This window comes from Oreochromis aureus, linkage group 3 (genome assembly GCF_013358895.1).
Source record: "Oreochromis aureus strain Israel breed Guangdong linkage group 3, ZZ_aureus, whole genome shotgun sequence".
Classification (NCBI taxonomy): Eukaryota; Metazoa; Chordata; class Actinopteri; order Cichliformes; family Cichlidae; genus Oreochromis; species Oreochromis aureus.
The window spans coordinates 79667595-79691365 of record NC_052944.1 but is presented as its reverse complement, the minus strand read 5'-3'; positions in this window follow the sequence as shown (position 1 = coordinate 79691365).

Below are 23771 nucleotides of genomic sequence, written 5' to 3'. Positions count from 1 at the left end.
TAACACACAGTTATCCTGTGAATCTCAAAGAAGCTCAGATAGGTTCGGTTGTAGAAAAAGACAATCAGAACTCACCTAGCTTACCATTAGAGCCGTGGGAACCACCTGTCAATTTGGGCCACCTTAACACAGAACAACAGGCAGCTGTCATGGAAATGTTAAGGGAGGAGTCAGGCGCATTTGCTAAACACAAAGAGGAAGTTGGTTACATAAAAAATCTAAAAATGGATATCAAACTCACTGATCAGATTCCTGTAGCCAAATCCTATAATGCGGTCCCACATGCTCTCTATGATGAAGTAAAAAGTCACATTCAGGACTTGTTAAAAAAAGACTTTCTTCGCAAATCAACCTCACCATATGCCTCTCCAATAGTGTGTGTGAGGGGGCGGGATGGAGGCCTGAGACTGTGTGTCAATAATAGGGGCCTCAATAAAAAAAAAAAAAAACAATACGTGGTTTAGTGTGCTTGACCAAGGCAAAGCGTACTATCAAGGTGAAATCAGCGAAGACTCGAAAAAATATACCGCCTTCACAACACCCTGGGGGCTGTATGAATGGAACAGAATTCCATTTGGACTCACCAATGCGTCTTCAGCTTTCCAGCGTAGTATGGAGGAAAGTTTAGAAGGCTTGAGGGACAAGATATGCACTCCATATTTAGATGATGTTTTAGTGTACAGTCAATCATTTGAGCAGGATATTAAGATTTGAGATCAGTTCTCAAACGTCAGCAGGCTTGGGGAGTAAAACTAAGACCTGATAAATGTGACTTGTTTAATAATGAGGTGCACTATGCTGGCAAAATCCTTTCAGCAGACGGTATCAAAATGGATGAAAAAGAGGCACAAGCAGTACGAGCTTTGAAGGACAACCCACCGACAAACATCAAAGAGCTGAGAAAGCTTTTGGGATTTTTAGGATACTACTGAAGCTATGTACAAGATTTTTCAAGACATGCAAAGTGCCTATATGATTTACTCTCAGTTGACCACACCCAAACACCAGCACGGTCAGCCAAGGCGGGGCATGCTGCACCCACCCAAAAAATCATATGGAGTGACAGCCACCAAAAAGCACTAGACTATTTGGTGGATGTTTTGACTAATCCACCCGTGATGGCTTATCCTAAGTTTGAGGAACCCTTCATTCTGCACATTGATGCATCAGAAGAAGGCCTTGGTGCAGTTTTGTACCAGAGGCAGGACAGTAAATTAAGAGTAATTGGATATGGATCAAGAACATTAACACAGGCTGAGAAGAACTACAGGTGGCACTCAAGGAAACTTGAGTTTTTGGCACTGAAATGCGCAGTGACTGAGCGCTTTAGAGACTATTTGTTCTATGCTCCCTCAGTGACAGTATACATTGACAACAACCCTTTAACCTATGTTTTGGGCACAGCTAAACTGAATGCGACAGGACACAGATGGGTTTCCGAGCTGGCTGATTTTAACATAACACTGAAATACCGACCCGGAAAAAGTAACGTGGATGCAGACTTTTTGTCCAGAACACCTTCTAGTATGGACTCATACATGTCAGAATGTACTGAGCTGTGTTCGCCTGAAGTGTTAAGCGCAGTACTAAATGCCATTGAAACACAGGAAGAAATCTATCCTCTATCCTTACGTTGGGTGAATGCTCAGTGTTTGTATATGTGTGCATGAGGGTGGGAATGCATGTTTCTGTCTGTGTGTGCCTGTTTGTCTGTGTCTATATGTCAGGTCGGGTCTTAGACTCCACCTCTCTGGGAACTCCCAGGCCCTCCAAAGTGCGGAGGCCTATCTCCCCTCACCACACTCCCTGCCGGTGACTGATGCCCTCAGGGGTTGGTGCATTGGTGGTTCTTGGTGTCCGGGGCTGGGCGCTCGGGTATGTACCAGCTCACTCCCGGTGGCTACTTGGCGGGGGCCTGGCACCTGTTGCTCGGTCAGGCTTCTTCCGGGGCGCGGGGTGCCCTCGGGCCTCCGGCCTCTGGGCCTGCAGCTCGGTTCACTCTGGTACAGCTGGCTGCCGGCAGAGCCAGTGGGCACGCCAGTGCAGCCCCCTCTGGCTTCTGCTCTGTGGCTACTGGGTGACCCCTCGTCTGGGGATCTCCTCAGCCCTTCCCAGGAGGGTGGCACGGATGCCCCTCCGGTGGTCCTCCTTGGGCTCTCGCACTCTGGGGCCTCTGGATGTCTGGAGCCTGGTTCTCCTCCATGCCTGCTTCATGCCCTGGGGGGCGTGGCTATGGCCCTCCACACCCTCTAGCAGACCGTTACATGGGGAAACCTTTTGAATACAAGCGCGCTGATCCACACAGGTGTGCACACGGGTGTTCACTGTTCGTAGACATAAACTACGCCTTTCTTAGCTGCTACTTCAAAGCACATTGTGCCCTGTCTGTCCTGCGTGCTGCACAACAACATTCAATATTTAGTATTTACTGCTGTTTACACTTAGCTAGATTAACGTGATGGTGTTGTGTTTAGTATGTTGCTTTGTTTTGGGTTTTTTTTGCTTGTTTTCTATTCTTTTTCTCTCAACAGGTGATCCAGGAGATTTTTTTCTTTGTCTTTGTAAGTGCCCTTTCTCACTGTCCCTCTTCCCTTCTGTTTTTCTTTTCCTTCATCTTTCTTTCTACCTTTCCTATCTCCCAGTCACGTCTGTCCCGTCTGTAACAACTGAAAATAAAATAAAATAAATAATAACAACAAAGGTTGATCAAATGGACCAATATGGCAATGCCATCATAATCCATTTGGCAAAATAAATCCATTGGGTATCCTTGTTGGTCTTCAGACAACAATTCTGACGGCTAAAGAACCAAATGGGACAGTGTCGCGGGGTCCTCTCTTAAACAAACAAATGCAGGTGTTGTCGGGAAGCATTCAGTGTGGATAGTTTATTCTGCCGGCCTCCCAGGTGCACAAAAGGTTATTTACAAAGAAAATAGAAAACTAACTTAATTCAACACAAAACAAACATCTCTATACAAAACACAGTCTGCATGTTACCCTCTCTGTAACATCTCACCAACTCCTCAGGTAGGCCCTGACAGCCTCTTTTATACCCCATTGCCCCTCCCACTAGGCATAATAGTCATCTCTTTATTATTTCTTTTCCCAAACATTCTTTTTCCCACAGCTTATTTCCTGCTGTATTTCTACAATACATTTATATGTACATACAGACATTTATGGCCAATTCCAGGCATCCTACAGTGTTTCACAATAAAAAAACAAAAAACAAAAATAATGCAGTTCACGTGACCTTTTAAGCGCGTGCAAACCCACTATTTAAACCCCGGAACACCATACCATCGGCTTGCATAACCACCCGTATAATCGGCGATCACAGCGAGTCTATGCGACTGGCTTTATTAAAGGTAAGCGGGGAAAATATGTTGGCCACATGCTGCGCCGCTCAAAATATACCTCTCACCCCTTTTGTTTATCCGCCCGGTCGACGAAAAGACGTGCAGCCATGGTAATGGTAGAAACTAATGGTGGTGGTGCGTGTATGCGCCCAGATCAGCTGTCTGCGGCCCGGGACGGTGTAACTCCGTCACATCGTCCGTCCTTTTTGGTGTGAGGCCGAGGGCAGTCCTGGATGGCTTCCACTTTATCCATCTGCGGACGCACCTCACCTCTGCCCACTTGGTAGCCCAGGTAGCGGGTCTCCTGCCGTGCCCACTCACATTTAGATGGGTTGAGGGTCAACCCTGCCTTATGGATTCTTCCCAGGACTTCGGACAGGTGCTGCAGATGCTCTTCCCAGGTGTTGCTGAAGATCACTACATCATCCAGGTAGGCGGCACTATAGGGGTCACACCCCTGTAGCAATTTGTCCATCAGCCTTTGGAAGGTGGCCGGTGCCCCATGTAGCCCAAACGGCATCACCGTGAACTGGAACAGGCCGGCAGGTGTCCTGAAGGCGGTGTATGGTCGAGAAGACTCCTCCAGTGGCACTTGCCAGTAACCTTTGCACAGATCCAAGGTGGTGATGTACCTGGCTGCTCCAATCTTCTCCAGCAAATCCTCGATCCGAGGCATGGGGTAGGCATCAAACTCTGAAATGGAATTAAGCTTCCGGAAATCAATGCAGATGCGTAGTGAGCCATCTTTCTTGAAGATGATGACCACCGGGCTACACCACTCTGAGCAGGACGGCTCTATCACCCCAAGCTCCAGCATCTTCTCCACCTCTCTCCTGTCGCAATTTATCCACTAAGTGCTGTGGAACCCGGTATGGACGTTGGCGGATGGGATGTCCATCCTTTAGGCGTATCACATGTTCGACAAGGGTGGTCCTGCCGGGGTTACCTGAACAGAGAGATGGCGTCTCCCGAAGGATTTGGAGTAGCTGAGCAGCCTGCTGTGGGGTAAGATGAGTCAGCACGGGAGACATTGGATCGGATCCCTGCTCGGGTTCTGTCTCCTCTTCTCTTGGCACTTCTCTTGCTATCAGAGCTTCCGCAGGGGCCTGGTGGGCACGCTCTTCCCATTCTTTCAGGAGATTCACATGATAGGTCTGCTTCGGTTTCTTCTTTTCGGGATGATAAATCTCATAGGTCACTGGCCCCATTCTGCGAAGAACTGTGTATGGCCCTTGCCATTTCGCCAGAAGTTTACTGTTGGCTGAAGGGAGAAGTAACAACACCTTTTGACCAGGTTGGAATTCACGTTGCCGGGCCTGTTGGTCATACCAGGTCTTCTGGCTTCTTTGAGCATCTCGCAGGTCGACCTCGGCCTCTTCATGGTATCTTCCCAACCGTTCTCTCATTTCCAGCACAAATTGCACCACTCCTTTATCATTTGAAGCAGAAGCAGGAGACTCCCAACCCTTCCGGAGGAGATCCAACGGCCCCTGCACATCCCAACCATAGAGTAGCTCGATTGGTGAGAAACCAGTGGAAGCCTGGGGAACTTCTCTGTACGCAAACAGCAGGAAGGGCAGCCACTGGTCCCAGTCTTTCCCAGTGTCTGACACAAACTTCTGCAGCATCCTCTTCAGAGTTTGGTTGAACCTCTCCACCAACCCATCTGTCTGTGGATGGTAGGGTGACGTCCTGATGGCAGAGATGCCTAGCTGGTTGTGGAAGAGCTGCATCAACCTAGAGGTAAAGTTAGTCCCTTGGTCTGTCAAAATCTCATCTGGTATCCCCACCCGGGAGAACAGCTGTACCAGTGCACGCACAACATTGGGTGCCGTGACCGCACGCAGAGGGAAAGCTTCTGGGAAACGAGTCACATAATCACACACCACCAAAATGTACTGATGACCCCGACTACTTTTTACCAGAGGACCCACAATGTCCATAGCTATTTCTACGGAAGGGGGTGGAGATGACAGGCAGTGGCAGTAGCAGGGCCCTGTCAGACTTGCGGGCTGGACAAGTTTTCTGGCAAGTAGGGCAGGTACGGCAATATTTTTGTATGTCTGTGTACATTGACGGCCAAAAGAAACGTGAGCTAACTCGCATATAGGTTTTTTGGCGACCCAGATGACCTGCCCAGGGGAGGGTATGTGCTAGGTGCATAATGAGGGGTCTACAACTAGAAGGTATCACAAGCCGTTGGTGGTCACCGTCAACTGCATACAACACATTTTTGTCAACAATGAACTTCTCTTTCCCTCCCCACTTTCCAGTTCCACCTTCAGTCACATTAGCAAACAAAACTTTCAATGTTTCATCCTCCCTCTGCAACAAAGTGATATTTTCTGGTACATCCCATTTTATACTCTTAGTGTCCGGCCCCTTTGACCATAGCTGCTTCTCAAAGCGGCGTTGGCGACGGGATTTTCTTGGCCCATTAGTGCCACCCTCACACAGACTACTGTCAAAGTCTGGCAAGGGCTGGCATCCTGCTATCGCCTGGGCTCTAGTGACCACTGAGCCAGACACATTTAATTTAGCATTCCCCTCATCCCCCACATCAGTCTCTTTCCACTGTTCTTCTTTTTCTTGCAGCAAGTCCATGAGTACAGGCAAGTCCATCCCCAGAATAACCTCTACAGGCAAGTTCTGTACCACCCCAACTGACAACAGTTAGGGCTGTTCATTAATAGTCACTGTTACCTCCATTTTTGGGTATGGATGTTTATCACCATGCACACATAAAACTTCTTCCTGTCTGCTATAGTCCACACTGTTCACTGGTACCAAACTATGCTTAATCAAAGACATAAAACTACCAGTGTCCAGCAAAGCAGTAGCCTGCTGACCATTTACCTTTACTTTTTTATAGCGTTGCACATCCACTGGCTGGACCCTTGTGGGCTCCATCTCCAGCCGGGGTGCATAGCAGGCACCAGTGACTTTAGCCTTCTGGATAGGGCATACCGAGGCTTTATGACCTGGCTGCTGGAAATAATAACAAAGAAAGTCCTTACCTGCTGCTCGTAAGTTTGATGCCCTAGGGTTTTCTGGTGGCTCTGGGTTGCTCTCCCTCTTCAGAAGACCCAATGATGGAAGTGGTGGTCGCTGTGGTGTCCCAGATGAGCGTGCAGGTGGGGCTCCTTTACGCGCATTGAAGTACTGTGACACCAGCTTAGCAGCGGTCAGTCCATCTGCTGGCTCATGCTCCCTCACCAAGGTCCTCACCCCCCCTGGAAGTACCCGGATTAACTGCTCCAAGATGATAGCTTCTCCCGTCTCTTCTTTAGTATGCTGCTCTGGTCGAATCCAGCGCCGATAGAGGCCCTTCAGGCGATAATAGGTCTCGGTAGGGCTCTCCCCAGGTGGAACTGTATTGGATCAGAACTTCTGCCGATACGTCTTAGGGGAAATGTCAAATTTGGTTAGCAATGCAGCTTTTAAACCTTCATAATGATGGGCTCTTTCTTCATCCATTGCAGTGTAGGCCTCCAACGCCTTCCCCGATAGCAGTGGAACGAGACGACAGGCCCATTCACTCTCTGGCCATCTCCAGGTTTTGGCAACCCGCTCAAAACGCAATAAATAGTTCTCAATGTCTTCCCCCAACTGATAGGGTGGAATTTTTGGCCCAGCAGGTCGCATCCACTATGAGACTGGCGGGTCGAGTCTGTTGGTCACTGCTTGTGTCTGACGAGAGGGAACCTCCTCTGGGGAACCCTGGTATCCTCTTTGGCGTGCAGGTGTAGGCAGTACCATTCTGGGGCTGCTTGCGGTTTCAGTGCTTGGCGTGGCCGTTGCTGCTGTGGTGCTTGTTCCGGCTGGTGCTTGGGCTGGGCTTTCCTGACCAGTCCTCAGCCCCCTGAGTTCTGCCAAAAAAACCTCCTCTCTCCTTTGCTGTCCCACCAGGAAGTCCCTCATCATTGCAATCAGCTCTCCATTTGGGTCCCGTGCTGTGGTCGAAGCTGTAGGCACTGCTGGACCAAACCTGCCAGAAACATCCTCCTCCTCAGCTGAAGAAGACGACGCTGGCACTGTGTCCCATGCCAGCTCCTCTGCTGTCTTCTCCTCTGGAAGCTCATGCTGCTGGGACCGCAGCCCTGCGCGCTTAACTGGGAGGCGCGTTTTCCTCTTCCGACTAGCCATCCCACTCCTGACACCATATGTCGCGGGGTCCTCTCTTAAACAAACAAATGCAGGCGTAGTCGGGAAGCATTCAGTGTGGATAGTTTATTCTGCCGGCCTCCCAGGTGCACAAAAGGTTATTTACAAAGAAAATAGAAAACTAACTTAATTCAACACAAAACAAACATCTCTATACAAAACACAGTCTGCATGTTACCCTCTCTGTAACATCTCACCAACTCCTCAGGTAGGCCCTGACAGCCTCTTTTATACCCCATTGCCCCTCCCACTAGGCATAATAGTCATCTCTTTATTATTTCTTTTCCCAAACATTCTTTTTCCCACAGCTTATTTCCTGCTGTATTTCTACAATACATTTATATGTACATACAGACATTTATAGCCAATTCCAGGCATCCTACAGTGTTTCACAATAAAAAAACAAAAAACAAAAATAATGCAGTTCACGTGACCTTTCAAGTGCGCGGCAAACCCATTATTTAAACCCCGGAACACCATACCATCGGCTTGCATAACCACCCGTATAATGGGCAATCACAGCAAGTCTATGCGACTGGCTTTATTAAAGGTAAGCGGGGAAAATATGTTGGCCACACGCTGCGCCGCTCAAAATATACCTCTCACCCCTTTTGTTTATCCGCCCGGTCGATTTAAAAAGCGCAGCAGCCACGGTAATGGTAGAAACTAACGGTGGTGGTGCGTGTATGCGCCCAGATCAGCTGTCTGCGGCCCGGGACGGTGTAACTCCGTCACAGACAGGCAAAAAAAAAAAAAAAAAAAAAAAGAAGAAACACAGGAAGAAAAACAACTGGATTGGATATCAGCTATAACGTGTAATCCAGAAGTAAATAAAATACTTACAGAAACTCAGCAAGATGTCAGAATCACAACACAGGAGCTATTACAAGCTCAAAAGCAGGACTCTGCCATAGCTTATGTTCTCAACTTAAAGAGTACAGGTGCAAGCTTTGACAAAACATCAGCGACCAAAAATCCTAAAGTAAAACAGCTACTACATGAGTGGAAAAAGCTGTTTATTTCAGATGATGGGTTGCTGATAAGAAAGACTGTGACTTATACTCAGATTGTGATTCCAGAATCGTACAAAGAACTGGTGTACAAACACCTTCACTGCGAAATGGGTCACTTGGAGGTGGACTGTGTGATGAATTTGGCAAGGAGTAGATTGTATTGGCCAAATATGTACAAAGATATTGAGTTTTTCATCACACAGGTGTACAAATGTAATATTCAGAAAAAACCTACAGTTCAGCGTCGGGCCCCCATGTGTCACGTGCCGGCTACTGCACCCTTTGAAATGGTTTCAATAGACTATGTCAATCTTGAAAGAAGCAGGGGAGGGTATGAGTATATTTTAGTGTTACAGGACAACTTCACCAAGTTTGCTCAAACCTACCCTACATGCAACAAATCTGGCAAAACAGCAGCACATAAAATTTTTAATGACTTTTCCTTGAAATTTGGTTTTCCTGGTAAATTACATCATGATCAAGGCAGAGAATTTGAAAACCATTTATTCAAACAGCTGCAGAAGTACACAGGAATAGCCAATTCAAAGACTACACCCTACCATCCACAGGGGAACCCAGTGGAAAGGTTTAATCGCACCTTGCTGTCAATGCTGCTGACCCTGGATGAGGAAAAGAAAGAAAACTGCAGTGACTATGTAAACAAAGTTGTGCATGCCTATAATTGCACAACTAGTGACTCGACAGGATACTCTCCCTTTTATTTACTCTTTGGTGGACATCCAAGTCTCCCTATTGATGTAATTTTTGGACTGAGTGAGACAAACAAATGCAAATCACATGAGGATTATGCTCACAAATGGCAACAACAGATGAAAGAAGCATATGACATTGCATCCAGAAACATTAAAAAGACTCTGGCAAAGAGGAAAATCACATTATGACCAGAAGAGACAAAGTGCTGTACTCTCACCTGGGGACAGGGTACTTGTCAGGAACATGTCAGAGAGGGGAGGGCCGGGAAAGTTACGCTCCTATTGGGAGGAACAAGTTCACATAGTGATCTCTCAAAGGGGGAAAATAGCCCTTTTTTGAGGTCAAGTCGGAGCGTGGTACAGGACGAGGCCGTATTCTCCACCGCAACATGTTAATGCCCTGTAATGCATTACCGCTTCCCAAAATAATAAGAACTGAACAAAGCCGCACTACACAGACACAAAAACAAAGAGACCTACAAAATACATTGAAACATATAGAGAGTTCAGATGATGAGGAGCAGTATTGGTTTCAGAGAGTGAGGCACCACCACTGCCAGCCTCAAGAGGATTCGATGGTGTCTGCACCTGCTTCTGAACTTGACCAGGACCTTCAGCGAAAGAGCACGGAGCTTAGAGTGGACACTGAAGAGTTTCAAGCAGATATGGTGAATGGAGAACATAACACTGAACATGACATCTCAGCATCATCAGACACTGTTGCTTCGCCAGATCAGCCCAGTGAAATGAACCCAGAACTGTCAGAACCGCAGCCGAGAAGATCTCAAAGGGAGAGATGTCCACGGAAAATATTGACTTATGATGCATTTGGCCAACCAGTTCAGAGAGTAATTGGTCACAGTGTTAACCCATTGTATGCCAGTGAAACAGCATCTCCATTCTATGAACAGTTTGGAGTACCTTGGGCAGCTCTACAAATGCCTTACTATGTACCAGTTAGTTATTATTGAACTGTGAAAGAGTTTTTCTGAATTTAAATGATGTTATTTTTCAAAAATGTATGAGTACTTACAAGGTCTTACCAGTATGGTGACACAAGTATTTGATGCTTTTGGGATGGTAGCGTAAGATGGTGTTATGTTTGATGAGGTTAATTGTGATTAAATGGTTACTAAGTTGACAAGCTCCGGAGCATGTGATAAAGTGATAGTAATGTCTTAGAGGGTAATATTTCTATGTGGACTATTGGAAACAACTCAGCATTGTTATAAGCCTATGCTTCTCCGGTAAGCGAGTAATGTGTGATTCTGTCACCTGAGGTCCAATAGTGCATCGTGGAAGTGATCTTAAAGCACTGCTAAACCCTATCCCAACTTACGCCATCTCTACATTGTCACAAGGAAAAAGAAGTATTTGTTTATTTTTGTTTCTTATTGTCATGTTTTGTCAATGTTGGGACAACATTTATTTAGCAGGGGAGGAATGTAGCACTTGGTAAAGTGTAAAGCTAAAATATGTCTAGAACATTGCATAAATCTGTTGGTATTTGTGTTATTCAACTATATGTTTGGATTTTTGGCTGCTACATGTTTTCCACTAGTAGAGGGCAGTCACGGCAAAAAGAGAAAACATGTTCTGTAAAAAAAAGAAGAGAGTATTCTTGGGTTCTGTATGTAAAAGCCACGGTTATGGAGTACCCAAATAAACTCGGTTTGCTGTTTACACCAAGTTGTCCTGGAGTGGGGTCAAATTTGACCCCATGGGTTCTCCAGGGTTAATATCAATGTTAAATCACTTTGTAATAGATTCTTGTCTTAAAAAGGGCTACATTAATGAATTTTACTTACTTATTTCACTCATCTACCTGACAGCTGACACTCCAGATCTGTTTCTTACCTGCTGTTCAGCCAGGAGGAACCAAATGGCTGGATCTGTTGGAGGAATCTGTTCTACTGAGTGTTCTAGAAGCTTCTTTTGTTCTGATTGTAGTTAATACAATTATTACAGTTGTTGTTTGTGTTATTTGTTATTTGTTATTGTTTGTATAAATAAAATTAAATGTGGGTTCATACCAATCCTGAAAGATGCTGACCAGCTATTAGTCCACAGATGAATTTAGATGTCAGTCATTCAGAATTCGGGTCTCACTCCCTGACATGACAACACAAACAGTGTATGTGATGATCTGAGTGTAGATGATGTTCTGTGCCTCATAGGCAATCAGTAATGTGCCTGATTATTCAGGATCCATTGATCAACTATAACTGAATGACATTTGGCATGGTTTAGAGTTCATAGAGGTTGTATAGGAAAGTGTATGATATGCTTCAAAACAGACTTATTTTCATCTTGGTCTAAAATATGAACTCTGTGTGACTCTTTCACTCTCAAGCGAACACAGTCTGTGTAACAATCCTCTTTAAGTGAGGGTTGTTGAGGGTTTTTTGGTTGGTTTTTTTAGGGTAACAAGTTTTCATAATCGTTTAAGTTCAATTCAATTCAATTCAATTTTATTTATATAGCGCCAAATCACAACAAAAGTCGCCTCAAGGCACTTTATATTGTACAGTAGATAGCACAATAATAAGTCAGTCCAGTTTGACTCTTAGAGGTTGACTCTTAGAGTTTTTAAAATGTTATATGAAAGTAAAGAACCATGTAGTTTTACACTGACACGTTTCTCTCCCTGATCTCTCAATAGCCTCTTATCTAACTTTTGTTACAGAAAAGCTAAATAATATAACTTATGTGAGGTTCTACATCATGTGCAATGCCTTTCTTTTTTGTCTGTTTTTCTGATGTACCATGACATGAAAGCTTTTATTTATTTTAAGGAGAAACTGAGGTGTAGCAGAAAGTTTTGTGAGCTTCTCCTGGTAATAACCTGGTAATATTAATAATAAAAACCAAATTTTATTGTCTCAAAGTACCACAAAAATTTAAATTTATGGCTGATTTTTTAGGGTCTTTTTTCCCCCCAGTTGTCTTAAGTTTTTTAACAACACACTGAACAGCTTGTTTGGATATGTTTTTGACTAGTAGCTCATTGGTAATCAACTTCTTGGTGAACAAAAAATATTTTATCTGTCTGTGTTTTCTTTGACACTTTTTGTAGGTTCAGCTAAAGCAATGGGAACGTGTTTATGGCAACAGATTGCTAATAAGAAGCTGCCTAAAGATCCAGCCACGTTCCTCTTTTTATCCAATACAGGGCCACAGGGGTTTGTGTGAGGACTGGAATGATGGCTCTATTTTCAGCACCAACTGTTGTCACTTGACTTCAGGGAAGATGATTCCTACTCAGATTAATGAAACAGTAAAAAAAAATAATATATATATATGTATATATATATATATGTTACATGGAACCTATTTTTCAGCAATTTTATTACCAATTAGTTTTTCCCTTCCTTCTGGTGTAAATATGAAGAACAGGAGAAAGACAAGCAGCAGGTTCAGTGTGAGGAAAATTTCTGAATCAAACATCATTCACCTGTCACCGACATGACCTGGTGACAAGACAAAAATTTTCTTCTTCCTGTGCTGAGAAACCCTGATGAATGAAATCAGCAGCTAAATATTTCCTTTCTTTTGTTTTGATTACTATCTGTAAATATTTCTTTTTGAATTAACGGAAAATAAAACCCAACATGATGTAGCTTCTGACTTTAAAAGTGTTTAGAATAAATCTCTCTACTCAAGTCTTCTGGTGCAGGGGGTTGGGAAGCTCATCTGTAACTGAAAGGTTGCCGGTTCGATCCCCTCTCTGTCCTGGTCGTTGTGTCCTTGGGCAAGACACTTCACCTACTGCCTACTGGTGATGGCCAGAGGGGCCGGTGGTGCGATATGGCAGCCTCGCTTCTGCCAGTCTGTCCCAGGGCAGCTGTGGCTACGACTGTAGCTTGCCTCCACCAGTGAGTGAATGAAAAGTGGAATTGTAAAGCACTTTGGGTGCCTAGAAAAGCGCTATATAAATGCAATCCATTATTATCATCTTCTCGGTTCTTCTGTTGTCATGTTTTTATTTGGGAATGCCAGGTAGAAAAAATTCCTTATAAAGGGTGAATGTGACCCTAACTGTGACCATGAACATCCTGCCTGAGTGGAGTCACACCAGAAACTACCCTCCAGTTTCCAAGTGTTTATGAAAATAGTATGAGACTTAAAAACCAAATGAGCTTCCTTTAGTATCAGAAATCTCTGTGATCAGATTTATTTTATTTATTTATGTTAGGAGGCTAGCAGATGTTAATGTTAATATTAAACTATAAGGAAATGCATTAATATTTTATTGTTGGTTTTTTTTTGTTTTTTTTTTTTTTCTCTTTTTTTGGGGGGGGGTAATTCATTTTCTCTGTAAAATATTTATCTTTTCATTATTGGGAGAGAGTGGGGGGTATTCATGTATATAGGTATTCATCTCATTTATGTTTTGTGTATGCTATAAAAAAGAAATAGAAAAAGATTATTATTTCTATCTGTACTTATGTGTTTTATGGTAGTTCGGTATTGAAAAATAAAAATGGACAACAGAAATCTCTGTGATCCTGCTCTGTGTTCACTCAGTAACAGATGTTGTACAGTCCTCTCATTTGTTTTGTTTCTTTATTGTTAATAAAGTTTAAAATCTGTTTAGCTTTTTTTTTTTTTTTACGCCAATAGGTTTCCTATCCAGGCCGGGGGGGCGGGCGGGGGCTAGAGCACCTGCCCCTTTCCTGATTGGTGCCCCAAGTTCCATTTTTTGGATGCAATATTCTTTTAAAGGTTTGGAACAAAAACATTTGACTATTAATCACAAATAGGCTAAATAAAAGGACCTGGCTTGCATCAGTCACATGACTACATTAACCAAAGCTCACCCTTTGATGGCAGAGCGCGCTGGTTACGAGCCGGAAACAAGCTCGCAAAGAGCATCCTCATTTTTAATTTTATTTTTTTTTGCATGTCCTATTTGAAGCATTAGCAATCAGAATTATTGTCTGAAGGCCAAGAAGGATGCCCATTGGATTTATTTTACCAAGTGGAATATTATGGCTTTGCTATATTGGTCCACGTGATTGACCTTTGTTATTATTATTTATTCATTTGTTTTAAGTTTTGGATCATGTTTTTAAGTTAGAAGTTTTGCCGCTGGTCTTTCCAAAACACTTTGTTTATAGTCTCACAGAACACACCAAGCCTTTTGCATCCTGGTTTACACTTAAGACCTTCGCCATCATCCATGATCCTCTTGGAGCAATAGTGTCTGCAATCAAGATATTATCTCCAGGTATAAGATGTCCTTTAGTCCTCATCCATTTTTGTCTTTCGTGCATCAGAGGTAGGTACTCAGAAAGCCATCTCTTCCAGAACAACTCTGCCAGGTACTGTACCAGTTTCCACATGAAGATCACTTGGATCAAATACCAATCATAAGGGCAACGACACAAAGGCAGAGGCGCATTAAAGTTCCATTTGATGCCATCCTGAACAAAAGCATTTTGAATTTTAGCATGGTTCAGCTCAGTCAACCTCTCTTTCAACTCTCGATTTGCACCAACAAAATTTGTATTATTGTAAGATCTGATGGTCAAAACTGGGCCTCGTCCACAGATAAACCTCGGAACAGCATTTACTCAGGATTCTGTATTAAGGGTATATGCAATGTCCAGATGTACTGCACAACTGGTCAAAAAAGTAAAAAACTCCATACCTTCTAAGGAGACCTCGTCCTCTTTTAACACGTATAGGCCCAAAGTAGTCTACTCCAACATTTGGGAATGGAGCAATGACTGTCAGGTAGTGATGGTGAGATGAAGCCTCGTGATGAAGTGAAGCTTTCCATCCAACTGGTCGACTCATGGTTCGAAGCATTGTGATGATTCACTTGCTCTACTGCACCATCAAGTGGACGATTCAAGTGAAACAGGCTCTTTGATTATAATGATGTGTAAACCTCTAAACTGAATAAATTGTTTTCATGGTTATTTATCCCGAATATTGTCTCAGTATGTCTGATACAAAAAAGAAAGTGGAAACTATCAGGACAGAGTTTTGGTATGATTGTGTAACTGTTAGCCTCAGACAGTCAGTCAATAGTATAATTCAGATCATAGATCAGTACATTTACATATTTTTATAACTATAAAAAGAAAGCTGAGGCTAAAAACAGAAAAACGATTTTATAAAAATATTCAGCAGTAGATCAAAAATGAAAGAAAACCATTAATCAACAAATGAACATTACCTGATGCTGCTGAATTGAAGCAGAGCAAATTACAGAGGTTTGATTACAGACACACCTTAGCATTTAAAAATTTTGCATAATGTTAAAAAGTTTAAATTTGTTTAGTATTGAACAGCAGAAATTAGGTTTTCTTTTCGGAAGTAAGTAAAAGGAAAACAACAGCGGCTGACAGCGCTGTAAACAACGGTAGTCGTATGTGTAACAAGCAAGCGAATAATGCAGAAAACAGATTTTTAGACGGGAAACTGTTCTTGAAGTATACTGTGTGTGTGTGTGTGTGTGTGTGTGTGTGTGTGTGAGAGAGAGAGAGAGAGAGAGAGAGAGAGAGAGAGATGTGCATAAAGTGTGATTCTATCCTGGTGGAAGCAAAACAGCAAAAGTCAGAGGAAATTCATGACGATGTTTATATGAAGCGTAGTTTGGATCTTCTTTTGCTGCTGGTTCGGTCAATATCGTCGGGTGAGAAATGCGGCATCTCACTGATTCTGATCCAACAGCAGGTCCGCGCTTTGTGTTTGCGTCTATGAGCAGAATCTGTGTTCCTGCTCTCATTTACTGCTGTTTGGTGGTTGTTGAAATTTGGCGTTTCGGGTAAAATAAATTTAGATTAAAAATTGATTCAGGATTCTAATTAATCAATATCACGTTATCCAAGCCAGAATCAATTTTAATCGATAATCAAAACCCACCCCAATAACTGTGTAATCATGCTTATGTACATCTGGATAATGACACAAACTGTGTGGCGCTTCACTTTTTAAAAAACTAAAAGGCATATATCAGGTTATAGAATCTGTAGTGTTGTTTATTTATATTATGGTACTTATCATTTGTGACATTTATTACTGTGTGCATAAGATAAGATAAGATAAGATAAGATAAGATAAGATAAGATAAGATAAGATAACCTTTATTAGTCCCACACGTGGGAAATTTGTTTTGTCACAGCAGGAAGTGGACAGTGCAAAAGTTATGAAGGACAATCAGAATAAAATAAAATAAGAATAAATACAGTACACAACTGTACAGAATAGAATAAAAATAGAATACTATATACAATAGGATAAAAATAGAATACAAATGCTATATACAACTGAGTAAAAATACAACGGTTGCCAGAAAGATTATTGCACATGTGTGGGTTTGTGTGTTTGATCAGTTAAAGTCTTTGTTGTGGAGTCTTACAGCAGTGGGGAGGAAAGACCTGCGAAATCTCTCCGTCCCACACCGTGGGTGCCGCAGTCTCCCACTGAAGGAGCTGCTCAGTGCTGTCACAGTCTCATGCATGGGGTGGGAGATGTTGTCCAACAGGGATGACAGCTTAGCCACCATTCTCCTGTCACTCACCACCTCCACTGGGTCCAGAGGGCATCCTTGAACAGAGCTGGCTCTGCGGATCAGCCTGTTCAGTCTCTTCCTGTCCCCAGCAGAGATGCTGCCGCCCCAGCAGACCACACCATAAAAGATGGCTGAGGCCACCACAGAGTCATAGAAGGTCTTCAGGAGTGGGCCCTCCACTCCAAACGACCTGAGTCTCCGCAGCAGGTACAGCCTGCTCTGCCCTTTCCTGTAGAGCACGTCTGAGTTATGAGTCCAGTCCAGTTTGCTGTTCAGATGAACACCAAGGTACCTGTAGCTGTCCACAGCCTTGATGTCCATACCTTGGATGTTCAGTGGTTGCAGTGGAGGATGTTTGTGCCTGCGGAAGTCTACCACCAGCTCCTTGGTTTTACTGGCATTGATCTGGAGGTAGTTCAGCTGGCACTAGTCCACAAAGTCCTGAGTCAGTCCTCTGTACTCCTTGTCGTCCCCATCAGTGATGAGGCCGACTATTGCAGAGTCATCAGAGAACTTCTGCAGGAAGCACTGGGTGGAGTTGTGGGAGAAGTCTGCAGTGTAGATGGTGAAGAGGAACGGAGCCAGAACCGTTCCCTGTGGGGCCCCCATACTGCAGATGACCCTGTCCGACACACAGCCCTGAGTCCTCACATACTGTGGTCGGTTGGTGACGTAGTCCAAAATCCAGGTAGTGAGGTGATGGTCCACTCCTGAGTTCTCCAGCTTGTCCTTCAGAACCGTGGGAAGAATAGTGTTAAAGGCACTGGAGAAATCAAAGAACATGATTCTCACAGTGCTCCCAGTGGTGTCCAGGTGAGCGAGGGAACGAATCAGGAGGTGAATGACGGCATCATCCGCTCCAATGCCAGGCTGGTAGGCAAACTGAAGTGGGTCCAGTGATGAGCTCACAAGGCGCCGAAGCTGAGCCAGGACCAACCGCTCCAGGGTCTTCATCAGGTGGGATGTCAGAGCCACCGGCCTGTAGCTGTTGAGGTCCTTGGGGCGTGAAGTCTTTGGCACTGGTACAACACACGAGGTTTTCCAGAGCTGTGGGACTCTTCCCAGCCTCAGGCTCAGGTTGAAGAGGTGCTCGATCATCCCACACAGTTGGTCTGCGCAGGACCAGATGACTCTTGAGCTGATGCCATCTGGACCCGCTGCCTTCTTGGCTTTAATCCTCCTCAGTTCCCTCCTAACCTGGGTGGTTGAGAGAGACCATCAGACTATTCTTCATTCTATCAGAAACAGTTATCACAGCTCGTACATTTTCTTTTTCAGAATCAGAATACTTTATTAATCCCAAAGGAAATTAGGGTTACAGCAGGCAGCACGCTAATGGTGCATGCGCACTTACAGAGGAACCTTCTGACCAACTTCACACAAACATCACATTGGGGAGACATGTCAGAGAGGTAGGCTGATAGGAAAAAAAACAACGAAAATACATAACATGAGGACAGAGGAGGAGAAAAAAACGCCACACAGACTGAGCTCCTAGTGGGAGAACAGTTTGATAACAGAAAAACACCTCAGCACAAAAAACACATGACTATCAATACACCATAGAAACACAAGACAAGCAAAAGGGGTGGGTAAAAGGGTAAGAGAGAGCCGGTGTAGAGAGCGCATCCGGTCCTGCAGCATGTCTGCGATGGTCCAGTCAACCCGCCGGTAGGGCACAAGCATCGAAGGCATTTGGAAAGGGAGGGGGGATCAGTGTGTGCATATCAGTGTGTGTGTGTGTGTGTGTGTGTGTGTGTGTCCAGAGTTCAGCTGACACAGTGTCCTTCGCCGCGCCAGGCTTAGTAAACAGTCTTCCAGCCAACTCAGGTGGCCTTGCATGGAATGGGGGGAACAGTCTAAACACAGTCGTTATCAGGGAGTTTTGTTCAGCTCCAGCCTTGAGACCGCAGCTGGCACCGAAGGGGTCTCCGCATGAAGTGATGGTGGTTTTTACTTTAGTGCGAACAACTCATATGAATTTCAAAGCTGTTCTAACAGTCCAACACTGGTCTCTCAATCTCCCGTTGGAGAGCTGTGAGCTTTCTATGATGTTATCAAACTTACATTCCGTGATGTTGTCATTCTTGTGCTCAAAGAGCAGGTTCTGAGAACTCACGACCGCAGTGCACTTCCCAAGATGTGATCCCATTTCGCTCAAAGGTGTTATTCCGAGCGAGCCCCTCCAGATGTAATCCAGTTTTTCACTCAGAGGTCTTGTTCTGAGTATTCACGGCAGCCGTGTGGTTCCCCAAGATCTTATCCGTGCTGCACTCAATGAGCCCATTTTGAGAAACTCACGCCTTGTCCCATCATTTCAATCCCAGCGGGCAGCCTTGTGGGGGTTTGAACAGCCGGTTCCGCTTCCTTAATTCTTCGATAAGTCAGGGCCAAGCCAGCTCCGATCAGCAAGAACCCTGTTATCATGGTTCTGAATAGGTAGATATCTTCAGCAGTCAGGCTCACCCGAGCCCAGACTTCTCGTTGAGAAGGGGTGTCAAATGCATTCAGAGACCAGTTGATCAAATCCATAATTCCTCTTTTAAGTTTTAGAGAACAGACTGTGAGAGAGTGTTCCAGGGAAAAGTAAATAAAAACACAAGAAAAGACAGGGCAGTGTTTTGGAAATGACAGTCTTCATTACAAAGCTTTCTTCGTTATTAATTAGCATACATGTTTTTATTGAATATTTGAAGAACTAGCAAAAAAACCAGAAACTCTTGTGGAGGACATAAAGTCAGAGATAGAAAAGACAAGGACCAGGTGCATCTAGTGCAGGTAGAGCTGCTGCAAAAAACCACAGAGCTCAGCAGCCAGCGCAACAAATTCTGAATCCTTTGCTTTTAGTTAGCAGTTAGCATTAGCAGCACATCCTGTGTCGGATGTGAAAGGACCTTTATGCTGCGCACTGTGACTCACAGCAATGGTCCCGGGTCAGCCCTGACTTTGTGTTAAACTAATCCTAAAGTAATAATGGTATTTCTAACCACTGATATACCACAACTTTATCCTTTCAACAGCTGCGAACCTAGCTGTTATCGGATATTTATATAGAGATCCTCCAGCTTCAAACTGTATTACCCTTCAAGGACCTGCAGTTCAAAAAAGTGCCCCTCCTACAGCCAAACCCATCTGTTCTCTGATTGGATTGTTACATTTGTGATTGACATGACATTGACCAATCAGATGACAGGAAGAAAAATAGGGTCATAATTTGTGCTTGTGACTTGCAGGGGTTCCACACACAAATCTTTTTTACGCACGCACAAATTCTTTTTACACATACAAATCTTTTTTACACACACACAAATCTTTTTTACACACACAAATCTTTTTTACGCACACACAAATCTTTTATACACATACATATCTTTTTTACACGCACACGAATTCTTTTTACACATACTGTCATGATCCTGGGTCCGTTTGACCCAGCGTTTTGTGTTTTTCTATTTAGTGTGATTTTGGTTCTGTTCTTCCTCTGTTTAGTGTTTACTCTGTTCGGCCCGTGTGTGTCCTTGTATGTGTAGTTCCTGTTTAATTGTGAAGGTCTGTGTCTTATGTCAGTGTGTTCTGTTTATGTTTCCCCTGCCTCGTCAGTTGTGATGTCTTCCAGGTGTGTTTCCCTCCTGTTTGCCTTCCCCTGATTCCTGGCGTGTGTATTTATAGTGTGTGTTACCTCGTCCTCGTGGCTGGTTCGTCTGTGTTGTTTCCCCTCGGTCTCCCTGCGTCTCTCCATGTGTTTTTCCCCGGACCTCCCTGCATCTTCATTTCTGGTTTGTTTTGTTAGTTTTACCCAGTTTAGGTTTTCCTGTTGGTGTCACCAGCCATTTCTGTTTATTTGTTCCACTGTTAATAAATTCTCACCTGCACTTGAGCTGCCGCTGCCTGGTCCTAATTTATTTCCACACGGCTTGCACCCGCAAACCGTGACACATACAAATCCTGATTTACAAGTACAAAACTGATTTACAAGTACAAAATATTTATGACCACATTTTGAGCCCATATATGTTCTCCTTCATTTCTGTCAAACAAAGCTGTATGAAACGTTTCCAGCAGTTGTTATCATGATTGCTAGGCAACCTACGCAGCGCGACGGAGACCATCCTATTTCACAAGCCTGGAACTTCCGGCCTTAGCAGTCTTTGGCTGTGTCCCAATTCAGGGTATGCACGCTTGAAGTACACATTTCAAGTGCAATTACGTCACCGCCACGCGACGACGGCTGTCCCAATTCAAAGTGTACTTCAAATGCATACTCCAAATGCGCTGTCGATTTCCCCAAATATCAAGCGTGGTCCGGTGCACGCTTCGTGGCCCCATATGTCCCACAATCCATAGCGCGGCGGTGGGTGTGGATAATTGTGCCGCAAAATATGGCAGAACGGAGCGGCCGAAGAGTGAACTGTCAAAAGTAAGTACTGAATATGATGTCACTTATTTATGTGCGAATGTTTAAGAACATTAAAACAATATTGTTGGCCACATGTCGGCAAAGTTATGTGACATTAGTGATGTTTGTACTTTCAGTGTTTACTTGGTTTTAAAGCCTCTACTTCTAAATACATATATAGTTGACCTTAATCTTACAATGAATGCGATGATTTCATGGATAATTAAAGTCAGTCATATATCCACAAACACAACAAGCTGAAAGTCAGTGATGCTGCTCGGTTTGCAGTCCTGAATATGACGGCACAAGCAGGATTCACTGCACTGTTAATGTTAGCTATGTTATATTGCTGCCTCTGTTCGGTGGTGTCGAGCCAAACGGACTTTAACGTGTGTTTGAACGAGCTGACGGTTCACTCGTTAAGCTGAAAGAAAGATGCTTTAATCACAGGAGTCACACATGTGTCCACTGGACCATCTGGGAACTCTTCTTGTTTAGCACTCGTAATAACACAAACACTAAATCCTCCTTCTCTTGTGCTGTTTTGTAGCAGTGTATACACCTGAGACTGTCACCTGTCTGTCTGTCCTGCACTCTCTCTCTGTTTCTTTCTCTCTGATTGTGGAATAAAAGTATGAACATGTATTTATAAGTTACACTTGTGTTTGAATCCTGCAGCTTATCACACATTTGATTTCCATGTGTGACAACTGCAAGTGTCCAGAGTGAGGACAGACTGAGGGACCCACTGCTGCACATCATCTGTGAGGCTTTGCACCCCTGATGATCCACCAGGACAAACTCAGCAGTGTGTGAGGAGGAGGAGGAGGAAGAGCCAGCAGCAGCTGACAGATGGAGAGAATAGACAGACTGTTCCCTGTTTGTGAAGGACTGCTAGGAAAGTTTAACATAACTAATTGTCTGTCCTGAATCAGTCTTATTAGGTAATGTTCAAATAATGTTATCATTCCAGTGTTTTCAGTGTGGGAGAAAGTACTCAGGGCCTTCAAGTTACACACTATGAAAGGCAGCAACAAGTTTAATATTCAGAAACCTAAAGTATGTATCAGCAGCAGAATGGAGCTAAAAATAAATGTTTGTTTCAGTTCTATGAAGCTTTGAGTATTTTGGATTAGTAGCACTGCTGTGTTTGTTGCATCATATTGCTGTAATTGTTTATATGCTTTATATATTCTGAGGTAAGTTGATCTATAGTGTTACATCATATTCTATAAGGATGTTATGTGTTTGTGTACTTTCTGCCCAGTTTGACCCATTTAGCAGAAGTCAGCCTGTTTAAGGCTCTGATATCTATTCTGTATGACTTCAAGCAGTTATGACATGGTCTGATTTTCTCACCCAATAAAGGAATATTTCATATAGCAGTCTGATCTTCATTCTATCAGAAACAGTTATCACAGCTCGTACATTTTCTTTTCACACATATATATAATGTCATGATCCTGAGTCCATGACTCAGCGGTTTTGGGTTTGGTTTATTTATTGTTATTATTTGTGGGCTTTTTGGGATGGTTTGTGTTTTGGGATTGTGATACTGGGTTTCTGGGTTTGTGCTCCCTCTGTTGGTCCCTGGTGTGAGTGTTCCCCCTGTCTCGTCAGGTTAACCAGGTCCAGCTGTGTCTCCCACCTGTGTGTGATTTCCCAGTGTCCCTCTGTGTATTTATTGTGTGTGTTTGCCTTTGTTCCTTGTTGCGTCGTCTGTGTTCATCCTCTGTGTCACCCTGCATGCTCTCCCTGCTGTCCTCCCTGCTGTCCTCCCTCCATGTTCAGGTTTGCTGCTCTTTGGTTTAGTTCTTCCCAGTTTAGTTCACCCGTGGTTCAGTTTTGCCATCTCCACTTTATGTTTGGTATTCTTAATAAATCACCCTCACATCTGAATAAGTACTGCATTTGAGTCCTCCTTTCCTCACCTCACACGGCCGCTGCCCCGAGCCATGACATATAAGCACTGAGCCAAATTTAGTAATGCCAACATATTGAAAGAACAATATTTGTCTCTTATATATAATACATCTGTATATATACTGTCAGAGATACTTGTCTTTGAGTGAAGATTTAAGGTGATAGGACATATAAATAACTGCTACTTGCATCTTTGACCCAGAGTTCAAGCTCATATACATATCTATCTATATATATATATATATAGATCTGACAATACATATAATATTGTCCATATTATATTAACATTACCACAGTGACATGACTTTAGTCTCATGAACAACATTAGCTAATTATTATTTACTAACTAATCTTGAAATGACTGTTCAGTACAGAAATGAAGCCCAACTATCATGTTTTACAGTCCTGTGGTCTCAACTAATCAAAGTGATGTCATGACAAAAATGAATGACCAACAAAACATTTTTTCTCCTTCATTTCTGTCACACAAAGCTGTGTGAAACATTTCTCGCGGTTAGTATCATGGTTGCTAGGCAACCTGAACAGCACGACGAAGGCTAGACCGTCCCATTTCACAAGCCTCGCACTTCCGCACTTCCCGTACTTGTAGTACGCACCGTACGTAGTACGCGTAGTGTGCGTACTTCAAGCGTGCATACCCTGAATTGGGACACAG